Source organism: Eretmochelys imbricata, chromosome 17 (genome assembly GCF_965152235.1).
Source record: "Eretmochelys imbricata isolate rEreImb1 chromosome 17, rEreImb1.hap1, whole genome shotgun sequence".
Taxonomy (NCBI): Eukaryota; Metazoa; Chordata; order Testudines; family Cheloniidae; genus Eretmochelys; species Eretmochelys imbricata.
In genome coordinates this window covers 6,342,501-6,354,734 of record NC_135588.1, presented here as the reverse complement: position 1 = coordinate 6,354,734, position 12,234 = coordinate 6,342,501, and the positions used below count along the sequence as shown (strand labels likewise).

Genomic DNA, 12,234 nt, shown 5'->3' with positions numbered 1-12,234 from the left:
CATCCACAGCTCTAATCTTGTTGAGTTATTTCCCTGTTCCCTTTGAAAAAAATGCAGTCATTTAAGGGAAAAAACAAAAACACAAGCCATTAATTTTATTTGCTAATCCAAAACTTGTTCCGTTTTTGGCTACAGAGAGGGTATTTAGCATATGCTGCCACTACACTTTGGGTTCTCTGTTTATCTAAGGTGGGAAAGCATTAAGGAAAGACACTGTGCCAACATTAAACACTTGGTTGCTATCCCATTCTTGTTCTTCATGCTTTTAGGGTCCTCTGTTGGGGTATACAAATTCCACACTGAGCAACAGGGGGTTACCAGGCTAATCTTGGCTCAGATGGCCTGACACACTGCACCTGCAGGAGATGTCAGAATTGGAGGGAGCTGATTAAAAGGGACAAAGCCAGATTAGTTGGTGGCAGACCAGTCCTTCCCTGAAAGAAAGGGAGGACCTGTTGTGGATCCACTTATGAAGGGGCTAGTCTTTGCCACTAACCTGTGAGCCTAATTGTGTCCCACTACTGTACAGAAGCTCTCTGAGGGAAGAGGATTCTTACACTACCTCTGGGATGTTTCATTTGTGGCTACTTCATTTGTGATAATTGACAAAATCTGGCAGGGACAGACTCTCTCAGGCTCAACTGCAGGGCTGAGCCTTTTAAGACAAAACCAATGTGCTGAAACACACCTACACCTCAGAGCAGAAGCCTGGGTGAGTTCTGAGGCCTGGCCAAGGGTCTAGCAAGCACACTGTGATGGGAACCCTGGTGACAGGTTCACAATGATGTAGATGAAACAAGGTGTGGATATTGGATTCAATGGGCTTCTCCTGTGGGGAGATGACCTAAAATGTTGGCTTAGGCCAACTGGATCATTCAGGGAATGGTTCTTTTTGAGGAAAATAATAGCAGACTACACCCCCACAATACTCAATGCAAATTTAATACCATTTTTGCAAAGGACAGTTTCTGCCTCTAGGTCTAATTTAATATTAGTTTTGGGTTTCTGTCGTTCATTCCACCTCAGATGCAAAGAATCCCAACAGAAAACACATTTCCTAATTCTCACGTCTCCTAATTCCCTCCTTGAAAGACTCACTGAAATTCTGGTTCTGAATTCAGATCTCCACAGGCCCTTTATTGGTACCTGCAGAAGAGGAAGAGGGTTCTCTCTCACTATATTCAGCTGAAGGATATAAATTATTTTCATATCATAAGTCTTAATGATTAATTACCTCCCCCTTTCTAAGGGCATGATCTTACTTGGGAATTTTGCCTTTGACTTCAGTGGAGAAGGATCAAACTCTAAAAATGCTACATAAACAAAAACAATCTGTGAACAGCGATTTCCCTGCCATCCCTTACACTATCATATTGAATAAAACTCTTGTGATCCACCTTACTTATTGAAAAGGCCGTGTCATATTCGTGGATGATTTACAATGCTGTTTTTGCTGCCTATCTGGTTAGGTCTGCCCAGATCTGTTCATTCTAAATTGAACTCTGCAAAGGCACCATTTGTAAGAAATTATTCATTGCTTCAGAAGGTCACATGTCCCTTAAGGATATCATTGACAAGAAGGTTGATGGGGCTGTGAGTTATCCACTGCAAGACTGTATTTATCTGTTTGTATACTGTAGCACAGTTGATCAGTCATATTGTTGAGGCTTTACTGTACTTACTGCCTTCCCAAGGAGCTGTACCTAAAAGGAAAAGGGAAGAAACCAGATAAGTCTACTTGCTGATTCCCTTCTTTGCTTTTCTCTTACCAGGTTCCTTGATATTTTGGCTTAGTACCTAGGCAGTGTTTTGTAGTGGCTAGGAAAGCCCTCTTCTCATTACAGGTCTGATCCAAATCCCACTGAAGCCAGTGGGAGTCTTACCATTTACTTGGTGGGCTTTGCATCAGGCTCTAAAATGCAGGCTTCCCACTGGATAACATTTTCATTATTTCTCATTAAAAAGGCAATATTTAGGGTAAAGGTGTGAAACAAGCCCTGAAATCAGCATCTGATTCTACCTCACAGGCTTGAGGAACTTCATGTAGCTTCAGAAAAGATTTCTAGCTAAAGAGAGGCCATATGGGGGCGAGGAATGGCTCCACTATCTCCTGCGCTGGTTCCAAACCTACCTATCTGCCTTTGATAATCATAGTCCTAGAATTGTAGGTCTGGAAAGACCTTGACCTAGTCAAGACCCCTGCTCCCATCAGTTTAGTATCTTGGTGCCGTTCGGGTATTTCTAGGTCTGCACAATATAAATTATTAGTTTGGGTACGGCAAGGTCCCCACAGAATCTTGCCTAGTTTGATTCTTTCGATCCCCAGGTTTCTGCAATGTACAAACTAGCCAAGGAAAGTTTTTGACTAGAATGCAGCTGGCTTTTTTCCATCAGCTGCGGTTGATTTTTTTTTTCCAATCATGTTTCCAGAGGTTTTTACCCAGCAGGGGCTGCAACAAGGTAGAAGACTGATAGAGGAGCATGTAAGAGAGGAATGTGTGTGCATATGAGCTACATGGATAGGGTATATGGACCTTCAAGTATCCTATCTTTATATCCTACTAGATTCTCCCCTTTGGTATTACCTCAGCACTTTTCATATCCCATAGCAATATACGAATCCTCATACTGGATCAGACCTGTGGTGTATCCATTTGAGTATTTTGTCTCCAACGGTGGCCAGTACCAAGTGCTTTGGAGGAAAGTGCAAGAAACCCGTTAGTGTAGAACTATGGATTATTCTGCTTTTGGGAGAAATTTATTCCTAGGATTTTACTCTGAAGAATAGGACTTATATCCCTTATAATCTTGTATCCTTCCTAAATTCTTATTGTTCCTATAAGTGTCTAATCCTTTTTTAATAAATCCTGCTAAACTTTTGGACTCTGTAAGGCTGCTAGCCTCTCTGCTCAGCCCACGAAGAACTCTCTGCCATTCCCCGAGTCTTTTAGGCCCTTCCTTCAGGCAAATTTTTATTCTTTGAACATAAAGCAGAGGCAAAACATCAAACAAAGCAGCACTTCTGCCCAGCATGGGCTACAGCTCCCAGAGCCTTTTTCCCTTGCTTCTCTCAATGCTGAAAAGAGGATACTCCCTTCCCTGCAGTCCATCCGCTCCTGAAGCTCCCCCTCAACTGAGCCACTTGCTGACTTTTATAGTCACTTGCTCCTCTCCCAGTTGGCTCTGACTGTGCAACAGGGGTGGGTGGCCCCAGGACCTCTGGCTCTTAAGGGGGCAGACCGACCATTCTACTACAGCCTCCATAACATTTCATGACAATAAGTTCCACTGATTAAACATATGTTGTGTAATAAAAGTATTTCATTCTTAGCTATAAATACATTACCTCTTAATTTCTTTGACTGTTCCCTTCTAGTATTTTGTGTTTCTTTTGAAAAGTATTGATTAATTTAGATGATTTGTTGACAAAGTAACTTTATTTCCTGACCACCAAGGAATTTTCTTGGTCAAGTGAGGGCGATACAAAACACAGGCCATGATGTAAATAGTCATGTCCCTACTAATATTGACAGCAGAAAGATTATTCTCCCTGGGTCTAATTGTTACTTGTGCGGGCCTTTCATCCTGGCTTTATAGAGTTCTATCCATTGGGCATCCATGTGCAAACCTATGTAAACTTAAATCATTCTCTTCCCCAAAAGTTAAAACATGCCTGAGATGGTGAACAGATCAGATGATATTCTTCAACGAATTTCATATTAGACAATATGTATATAGTGTTCCTGACAAAAGCAAGTCTCCTGGGAAACAGGTACATACAAGACAAGTGTTGTGGGAAGGAGATAGTGCTTCATATTGAGAGAGAGAGAGAGAGAGAGAGGCTCACAGTTTGGCTCCATGCAGTTTGCAATCCTAATGACTAATTAATGTTTTGTGAGCTGTTTCTGGAAAAATGACTTATTGCAAAGGCAAATCTCAGTACAGCTTTTGCATGACTTCAGAATGCAAAAATGTATTGCATATGTCCTTATAACAATCAGTGAAGAGCTTCTCATCTGTGATTGTAAATTAATAAACAGCCAGACTGTTCTTGCATAAAACTTTTATACTAGTGCTTTTCTATAAGAAATGACCTTATATAATTAGTACATTTCAGTAGTATAAATTTATAATATATATAAATATAACGCAGCATTTGGATAGTGCATGATTTAAAATACTATTATGTTCTAATTTGGAAGTGTTCTGACAAATGCTGACTGAGCAAAAAGCACTTTTTCCTCTAAATTTAATCTGATCGGTCACTTTGAAGATGGATTATCCATTCACGGCAAACATAAGACAGACTGAAAATGAGAGACTACTGGATAAAATAGCTCTTTTCATACAAAATAAATGCCCTTTTTTTCTTAGCAAGTTAGTGCTAACTTTTAGGATGTTTCATATAAAGTTGCCCATAGTTAAGCACAGTGCTTTAAGAGCATCCCAGTGGAAAGTCCCCAGATTTTGTGTAATGTGGAACACCTTTTATTTATGGTCACTTCATAGTGGGCCTTGGTAGGTTAGAGTAGAAGTATTTTTTTATGTAGCTCAGAATATCCAAGCAGGACAGCTATTATGCACTCAGGAGTAGTTTGCACACATCCTTCAACATTAGAAGCTGGTTTACTGGGTAGAGGGAGCATTGCTGAGAAATTGAGCTTATTCCCAGTTGTTGCTTTAAATGAGCTATGGGATCTTTAACTTCCACCTGGACACCCATTACAGACAGTTGGAAAAAGTATTTCTGTTTGGGTATGATCGTTAAGGTTGTCACCTCTAACAGTTCAGCATCCTGCTAGACAGTGTCAGCATTGAGTATGAGTTTGAGTTCCAGTACGGACCTTAGTATTCAGCCCTATTGGAAGTGTGTTACCAACCGAAGCAGTACGCTCATAGCACTTAAATATGGTTTAAATTATATAGACCAGTGAGCCAGTTTGAAATAAGGGAGCAGATGTTTCAACAACTTCCAAAACCTCCTTATTTAAAACAAAAAGGGTGTTGGTGCTGGAATAGCTCTCTTTCAACAAACCAATATATTAAATGCAAATAACTAATGTCAATGCAAACGTTTTGCTGTGTGGTCCAGCCAAATAAAATGAAATAAATCAATTAAAGTGTGACAATAGGATAGCGAGAGGTAGATTTTGTCTGTGTCATTTTCTTACATAATGGGTTGTCCTCCACCTTGTTTGAGCTTTCATTTTTGTTAGTGTTCTTTATTCTCTCTTCGACTTCTTAGTTGCAAGCAAGCAAGCATTCTAGTTAAATTCGGTCTTCCTTCTAGGTGAGAACTCATGTATGTTCCATAATTGTTAGTTATTTAACATTACAGCTTTGCCAGTGCTGAAACTGAGGGGAAAAGTTGGCTGCCAATATGGCTGCAAGATTTGGATGATTTATCTAATTTCTCTTGCGAGTAACTTAACTTTGACATTGTTCATGAACTCAGAGCCTTACTTGCGTTGTTATTGCTAGTAGAAAACATAGCTAGGATGTAGTTAGTAATTGGACCCAGCTGTACTGAAGGCTGCTCAGCCAGACTGTTATTCTAGCCTACACTAGTAGGTTTTTTAATACCAGTTTGACCTTACTTTGAAACATTCTCAAAATACCATACTTTAATATCAATTTATACACTTTGGTATTAAGACAGGGCAAAGTCATTGGGGGGGAAAAATAATGAAACACTTTCTACCCATAAATATAGTGATGTTTTAAAAGTTTATGTATGTATTTGAGGAACAAGTTGTACAAGCTGTCTTTCCAATAGCAGTATTATCATGTGCATGTATTTAGGAACATTATAATCAAACATCAGGAAAATACCATATCTGTCATCTTTGACTGTACTTTCAAATTTGTTAAATTTCTCAGTAGCATTTGTCTGCACTTGAAGCAAAAGAAGACATTGTATCAGTGTTTTGGTATATATGCTATACAGATTTGTACCAATGGATTTTAGTAAAATACCAGAGACAAAGTTTAGTAACTACAGTACATATTAATCTTAAGGTTTTCTTAATGTGGTGCAAATTTTTTGGTATGTTTGTTTGACAGGACTGTCCCACATCAGTTACATTCCCCAGAAATGCATGCTCTTTCAAAAATGTTTGATTTAATCTGTTACTGTAGATTTGGTTCCAAAACACATGCTGTGCACTTTTCTCATCTGCATTACACTTTTCCTAAAGGTGAAACTGCTAACAGTAACACACATGGTACCTATGAAGAGCTCATATGTGTTACCCTAACTGATAGAAAACTCTCAAGCCCAACTAAACCCAAAGAAAGTGCTTATATAAAATGAAATGTGTTTTGAAGGCAGCACACTTTTCCCCCCAGCTAATGCAAAAGCATTTCTCAGACATGGAATAATGCCCTTCCCCAGTGGAACTTCGTTTTCTAGTACACTTTCAGTGTCTTTTCAATGTGCCTGGTCAGTTATTCTTCATGACATAATAACACAATCAGTGAAAGATTTAAATTTTACTACAGTCGCTCAACAGCTTAAAATACAGTAACAATGTTTTTTATCTTACATGCTTAGATTTAAATTTATTTCAATTAAGCCTTTGCCGCCTTTAACCACTTTTTCTCTAAATTGTGTTAATATTTCTTAAGAGCTGTAGAAAAAGTGAAAGGGCTAGTGTTATTTTTTGCCTCCCATTAAAATACTGCTTTATCAAATGTGCCTGTAATATAGGATTAATTAAAATAACATTACCGATAATTTAGACCTGTAGTTCGTTGTTCATGGTAAAAATGAAGCTTTAATCAGACGGATGGTAGCAAACTGTTTTAAACCTGTTTGGCTTTGGGCTGTGCGGCTTAAAATATAAAAGCGAGAAATTAAAAATGGTTTAGTGTTTTTCTTTCTGTTCTCTTATCAGAAATGTTCATTCAGACTATAACAACTGTTAGAACAAGATAACAACTTCAGGCCAGCTGTCAAATGTTTACCATTATCAAAACTCTCCCTAGGGTAAGATGCGACTTTGGCTCGCCTCACCGGCAGTAATTTAATTTTTCCTTCATTCTAACTCGGAAATGGCAGCATTTTTCAAAGCTTCCTCCCACTGATGGCTGAAATTTTCCTTGTGAAATGATTTCCACCAGTCTTGAATCTTTCTTGCTTCTGCCGTCTTCACCTTTACTGATGGTTCTGCAACTCATCACCAGCTATGCAAACTGACAGTTCACATCCTGGGGCAGCAGCAGGGTCTGGCCTGCAGAAAGGAGCAGCCTGACCAAATTTACGCTCACAAGATCTCTTAATTCACAAAAGCATTTGCTCTAGTTCCTGTTCTCTGCTGCAGGGGCTGTTTGGGGGGGCTAGCAGGAGAATGTTCTGAGGAGAAGAGGGGCACTCTTCACACTCTACTGAGTACACAGTCTTTTGAGATGAAAAACAGACGGAAAGAGACATTTCCAGCCATCTTGCTGATCTATGCAGGGGTTCATTGAACTGTGCAACGTAGCACCAGACCCTTGTATCATGTAATGTGCAAAAAAAAAAAAAAATTTCAGGGGCAGAGATTTTCCTTTTGTTGACAAGCACATAAAAATTAAAAGTGGAATTGGGTAAAACAAAACATGAAATGTAAATACTGTGTCCATCAGTTATTTCCTACTTTGACATCCAGAGGAGAATTCTGCTTAGTTTGAAAATCCTGACTAATGAGAATAGTCAGAATAAGTTTTGCATTTGATCTGAACAGCACGTATGGAATGAATTTTTTTCTCCCTCACAAATTGGAACACATGCATGGCTTGTAGAAATGCCAAATGCTTTCCCTTGCTGTATTTCAGGAGAGACCTGAAACTTTGTTACGTTCTTTCCTCAGATAAATATTTTTGTTACTTTCCCCTCTCAGCTGCTCCCTCCCACCAAGGGCAGTTTGCAGCCTCTGCAAGTGATGCTTCATTCTTTGTGGTCCACTATTGCAACCATTAGCACAGCCGTGGTGTACTGGCTCAGTAGCAAAAGGTCACTCAAACACCTTCTTGGTGTTCTTTGGCTCCCTGTTGGAAGTTGCTCCTAAGAATAGCCCATTTTACATTACTATGATTACTTTGGAAAAAAAATGTACAGTAACACCAGATGAGAAATTTTTCTTGGGGGGGAAAAACATTCCATGAAATTTGATTGCAGGCCTATAGTGTTTACTTTGGTACTTTCTTATCCTTGTTGATTCAGTTGTTTTAAGGGCAGCTGTAAAATTTAGTAAGTTGAAGTATGTTATGTTCAAAACCTTAGACCTAAGGAAAGGTTAACTTGGGAAGCTTTAATCAACATATATTTTGATTTTTAGAACTGTTTGTTTATTCTAATTGGAGAGATTTTTTGCTGTTTTTGTGCAAAGAGTAGTCTTTTTGTATCTTAAATAATGGTAAAGGTTTAGAATGAAAATAGATTTTTAAGGGCATCTTTTGTTCTTAGCATTAATTTTATATGCATTTTTTGTTCTGAGCCTTCAGACATTTTGAGAAACATATGAGAGATTTGCAAACAAGGGCAAGAAGGGGTCAAATGTATCAAATGCTTGGATTCCAGCTAATGTAGGATTTCAGGAAGAGCAAAGCAGCACACATGTTTTAGGAATGTAAATTAAAATAAAACTTTTGGTTTTTGCATAGGTTTTTTTCAGAGGTTCATAAAGTGGGAGTAACTGTTCTAGATATTTGTCTTCGTAACAAATTGACAAAATATAAAAATAAACATTAATCTTATCAGCCTGCATTTTTGTTCAGGATGAAAGTGTTTGAAGAAAAATCATAAAGGAATCCATAGTAGCTCAAGGAGGTTAAACTCAACAGTTGTTTCCTTTGAAGTGTATGGCCATGAGGTTAATTGCCAAAACTGCTTGTGGAAAAGGTGGTAACAATTTAACAAGACTGTACAACTGCAGCAACTCAGATGAATATCAGGTGTTTGCAGATGTTTTTTGCCTAACAGGAAAAGGGAAAAAACAGAATGAGAAACAGGGGACGGAGCAGGCAGAATAAAAGCCCAACTAAACAGCCAATAATTCTTTGTTTGCTTAGCCAATCATCCTGTAATTGGCTGGGAGGTTAATAGGAGCCTATTGATTGGTCAGAAGGACTGCTTACTGCTCCTATTTTTACAGTATGCTACTAGACAGAAGATTGCAATTATTAGAGCTTTTGCTCTATTCTTCAGGCTCACTTCAGGTCTGATTTATTCATCATAGTAAGATTGCTGTGAGCAGTTTAAATTTCCAGTGTTGCTTCTTGTATCTTTGCTGTTTACAGTTAATTTTGAATATCTCAAAATTTGCTTCTCATCTGTTGAAAAATTGAGGCATTTATAGTTTATTGAAACTGGCAAAATTTAGAAATACTTCTTTTAAAAAAGGAGACAAAGTCTTTAAACCAGGTGAATGGAAATGGATCCACATGAGCATTGATTTGACATCACAACCCTTCTCCTGCCCCTTCAAGAACCCAATTAAAATAATGGACTATCATCAATGGAAGACAAAAGACTTTAGCTTCATTTATATCCAGTTAGCAGATTTACATACTTTTGGTATCCAGATTGTAGGTGATAAAAATTCCTTTAACATCTTTGATCTCTCTAGCCATACCCCCTCCAACTTTGAATGACTTCACCAAAGTACTCTCATTCCACCTTGAAGGTGTTCTATCAACAGTATTTCTTTTATGCTGCCTTACAAACATATCCATAACAACTCCTAGTACCTGGACAACATGGCTTTCCACTTCAGGCCAAATCATTCCTTGTACAGGAAGGATTCTTCCACAGAAGTCCAATCAACATGGACTAACAATGCATATCTGCTGCTGCTAAGGTCCCCATACTACAGACTTGATGTGTTCCTTTTTATGTACTCAGTTCAGAAAAACTTTTAAATTCATTTGAAAATCCAGGTTATCGAGATATTTCATGCTTCCAGTCAGACAGGAATTACCCTGTATGACTCTAAGAGCCACTTTTCTCACTGTATTTCCTCAGTTGTTCTTCTGGGTGTAATGAGAAATTGCAGAGGCTGAAAATAATGAAACAAAATAAATGAAAAAGTTTAGGAAGAAAATACAGTTCCGTTTATTTTATGCAAATCTGTTCCCCAATCACTAATTCATACCTACTTAGCTTTCTTACCATGAAATATCCTAAATGAAATGCAAATGTTTGCGAACAACAATTCAAATATATATAACAAACAACCTTTATTACTGCACTTTTAAACCTTCCTAATACAATGTGTTTGCATGCCCAATTGTAATACCCAGACAGCAGCATGAATCCTAAATTTATTGTCCACTGTAATTTTCCACATCAAATCCTGCCCTTTTCTAACTCATTTTATCACATATTCAAAGTACAGTTTCAACAGAAGGGTCCCATTCTTTCATAGTGGACAAAATTTACTTTCCAATGGGAGCACAACATCCTTTCGTAGCAAACAAAATTTATTTCCCTATGGGAGCATGGTTGCATATATAGCTGGATATCATTCGTAGCAGGTGGGAAATTTTGTCTTCTATTTTATGTGGTCTTAATTCAGATGATCACATCTCCCTTGATCTGTTTAAGCCTGATGAGTTTGGCTCATCACAGAATTATCTGAAAAATGACATTCTAAAGTAACCGATTTGACCCATCATTTCCCTTTTCTGAAGAGACAAGTCATTAAACCATAAAGAAAAGCCTTTAAGAGCGATGTTTTGCAACTCGAAGAAGTAGTTGTAGCTAAAGAGCATATCCTTTAGAATTTAGAACGATCTCTGGGTTCATCCTTTGCTATGGGTTCTCACAGAGCAAAAGATTTAGTGTTATCTGTAAAACATCTGAAAAGTTTCCACAGACTTTCCTATCACAAGCCGCTTATATTTTTGAATAGATTGTTGCACTTACACCCTGCATAAGTGACTGTTTGTTTGCAGATTGCAGCCCCTTCCCTCTGTGTGCTATGTGTTTCACTGTATGGGTACCCCATATCCGTGCATTTTATTATATGTGTACTGTAAAACCACAATAATTCACAGTTCTGAATTATCTGGTCATGTAAGCTCACAGTTCGTAAGCGTATTGTAGCAGCCTTGAAGTACCCACTATACTGTGTATATAAAAAATTTAAATTCTGAAAAGCAATATACACATAGTCAAAAATAGCTTGGCCAACAGTGTCTCCAGGAGCATCCAGTAGGCCAGTAGAGCTCCATGCTGCCCCTTATAGTGAGCTTCTATACAGTGCTACAGTTTAGCCATTAATGACTGGCCCAAGCAAGAGTGTTACGGAGCTTTATACAACCCATGTCTCCTGACTCCCATTTCTGGCGTTTTAACCTTTGGAACATGTTTCTTCCATATAATGGAGAATATTTAATAAAAGACACAAGGAAAGATCTGCTTTCAACCTGAGTCTATTTTAACTTTACCACAAAATGCAATATTTTGACGATCTGCATATTCAAATCCCACAGTTTTTGTCACTAGGCAAGAGGAAACTCTAGCTCTCAGTAGGCATTTATTTTCTGAACTGGCGACAGACATGCAAGAGAGAATGTTCAAATGACTTCAGCTCTCTTTCTGCCTTCATTATGTCAGGCTAGCAGATCACATATGGCATTATGGAAATCAGTAAATGAAAACCATATTGATCAGCATTGAGAACAAATGTAAAAAAGCTGGACTTACGGAGGAGAGGTGGAGAAGTATGCTCTGCTGTTCAACCTGATAGGCCCTTGTTAAGGCCTTTAATCATTTATTAATGTAACCCCCCTCCTTCCCTTTCCACTCAAATTACCTCAGCCATAGAGCATCCTGCTCCATTTATCTTTTAATGTTTCCTTTATTTAATTTATTTTAAGCTATACATTATACTTTTATTACAAAATCACGTTTTCCCTTTTCTAGAGGAAAATATCTAGCAATCAAATTTGATATAAATTTTCCAGCAAGCTTGCTTGAGCATTAGAAAGAAGAACAACGGGCAAGATTTACTTTTCCTCAGATAGCAGGCTTGGTGGGCAACATGGCTGAAAATGAATGAATATATATATATTTTCAGCCATATATTTATAGCACCTCCTCCCACTTCACACTGCTGAAATTAAGATTGTGTCAGCATTTCCATCATAAAAGAGTTTATGATTGTTTACAGAGTTTATAATTCAGCTGTTAAAAATTGCTCCAGGCTGTATTTGGCATATAAGGGTTCAACTTCACATCTAGAGATTGGG

General features: G+C 38.1%; 1 protein-coding gene across 11 annotated transcripts in view; it reads left to right on the top strand.

Annotated features, from left to right (window-relative positions):
* Positions 1 to 12,234, top strand: part of BCAS3 (BCAS3 microtubule associated cell migration factor) — a 499,958-nt gene that overhangs the window by 280,634 nt on the left and 207,090 nt on the right. The window lies entirely within an intron of this gene.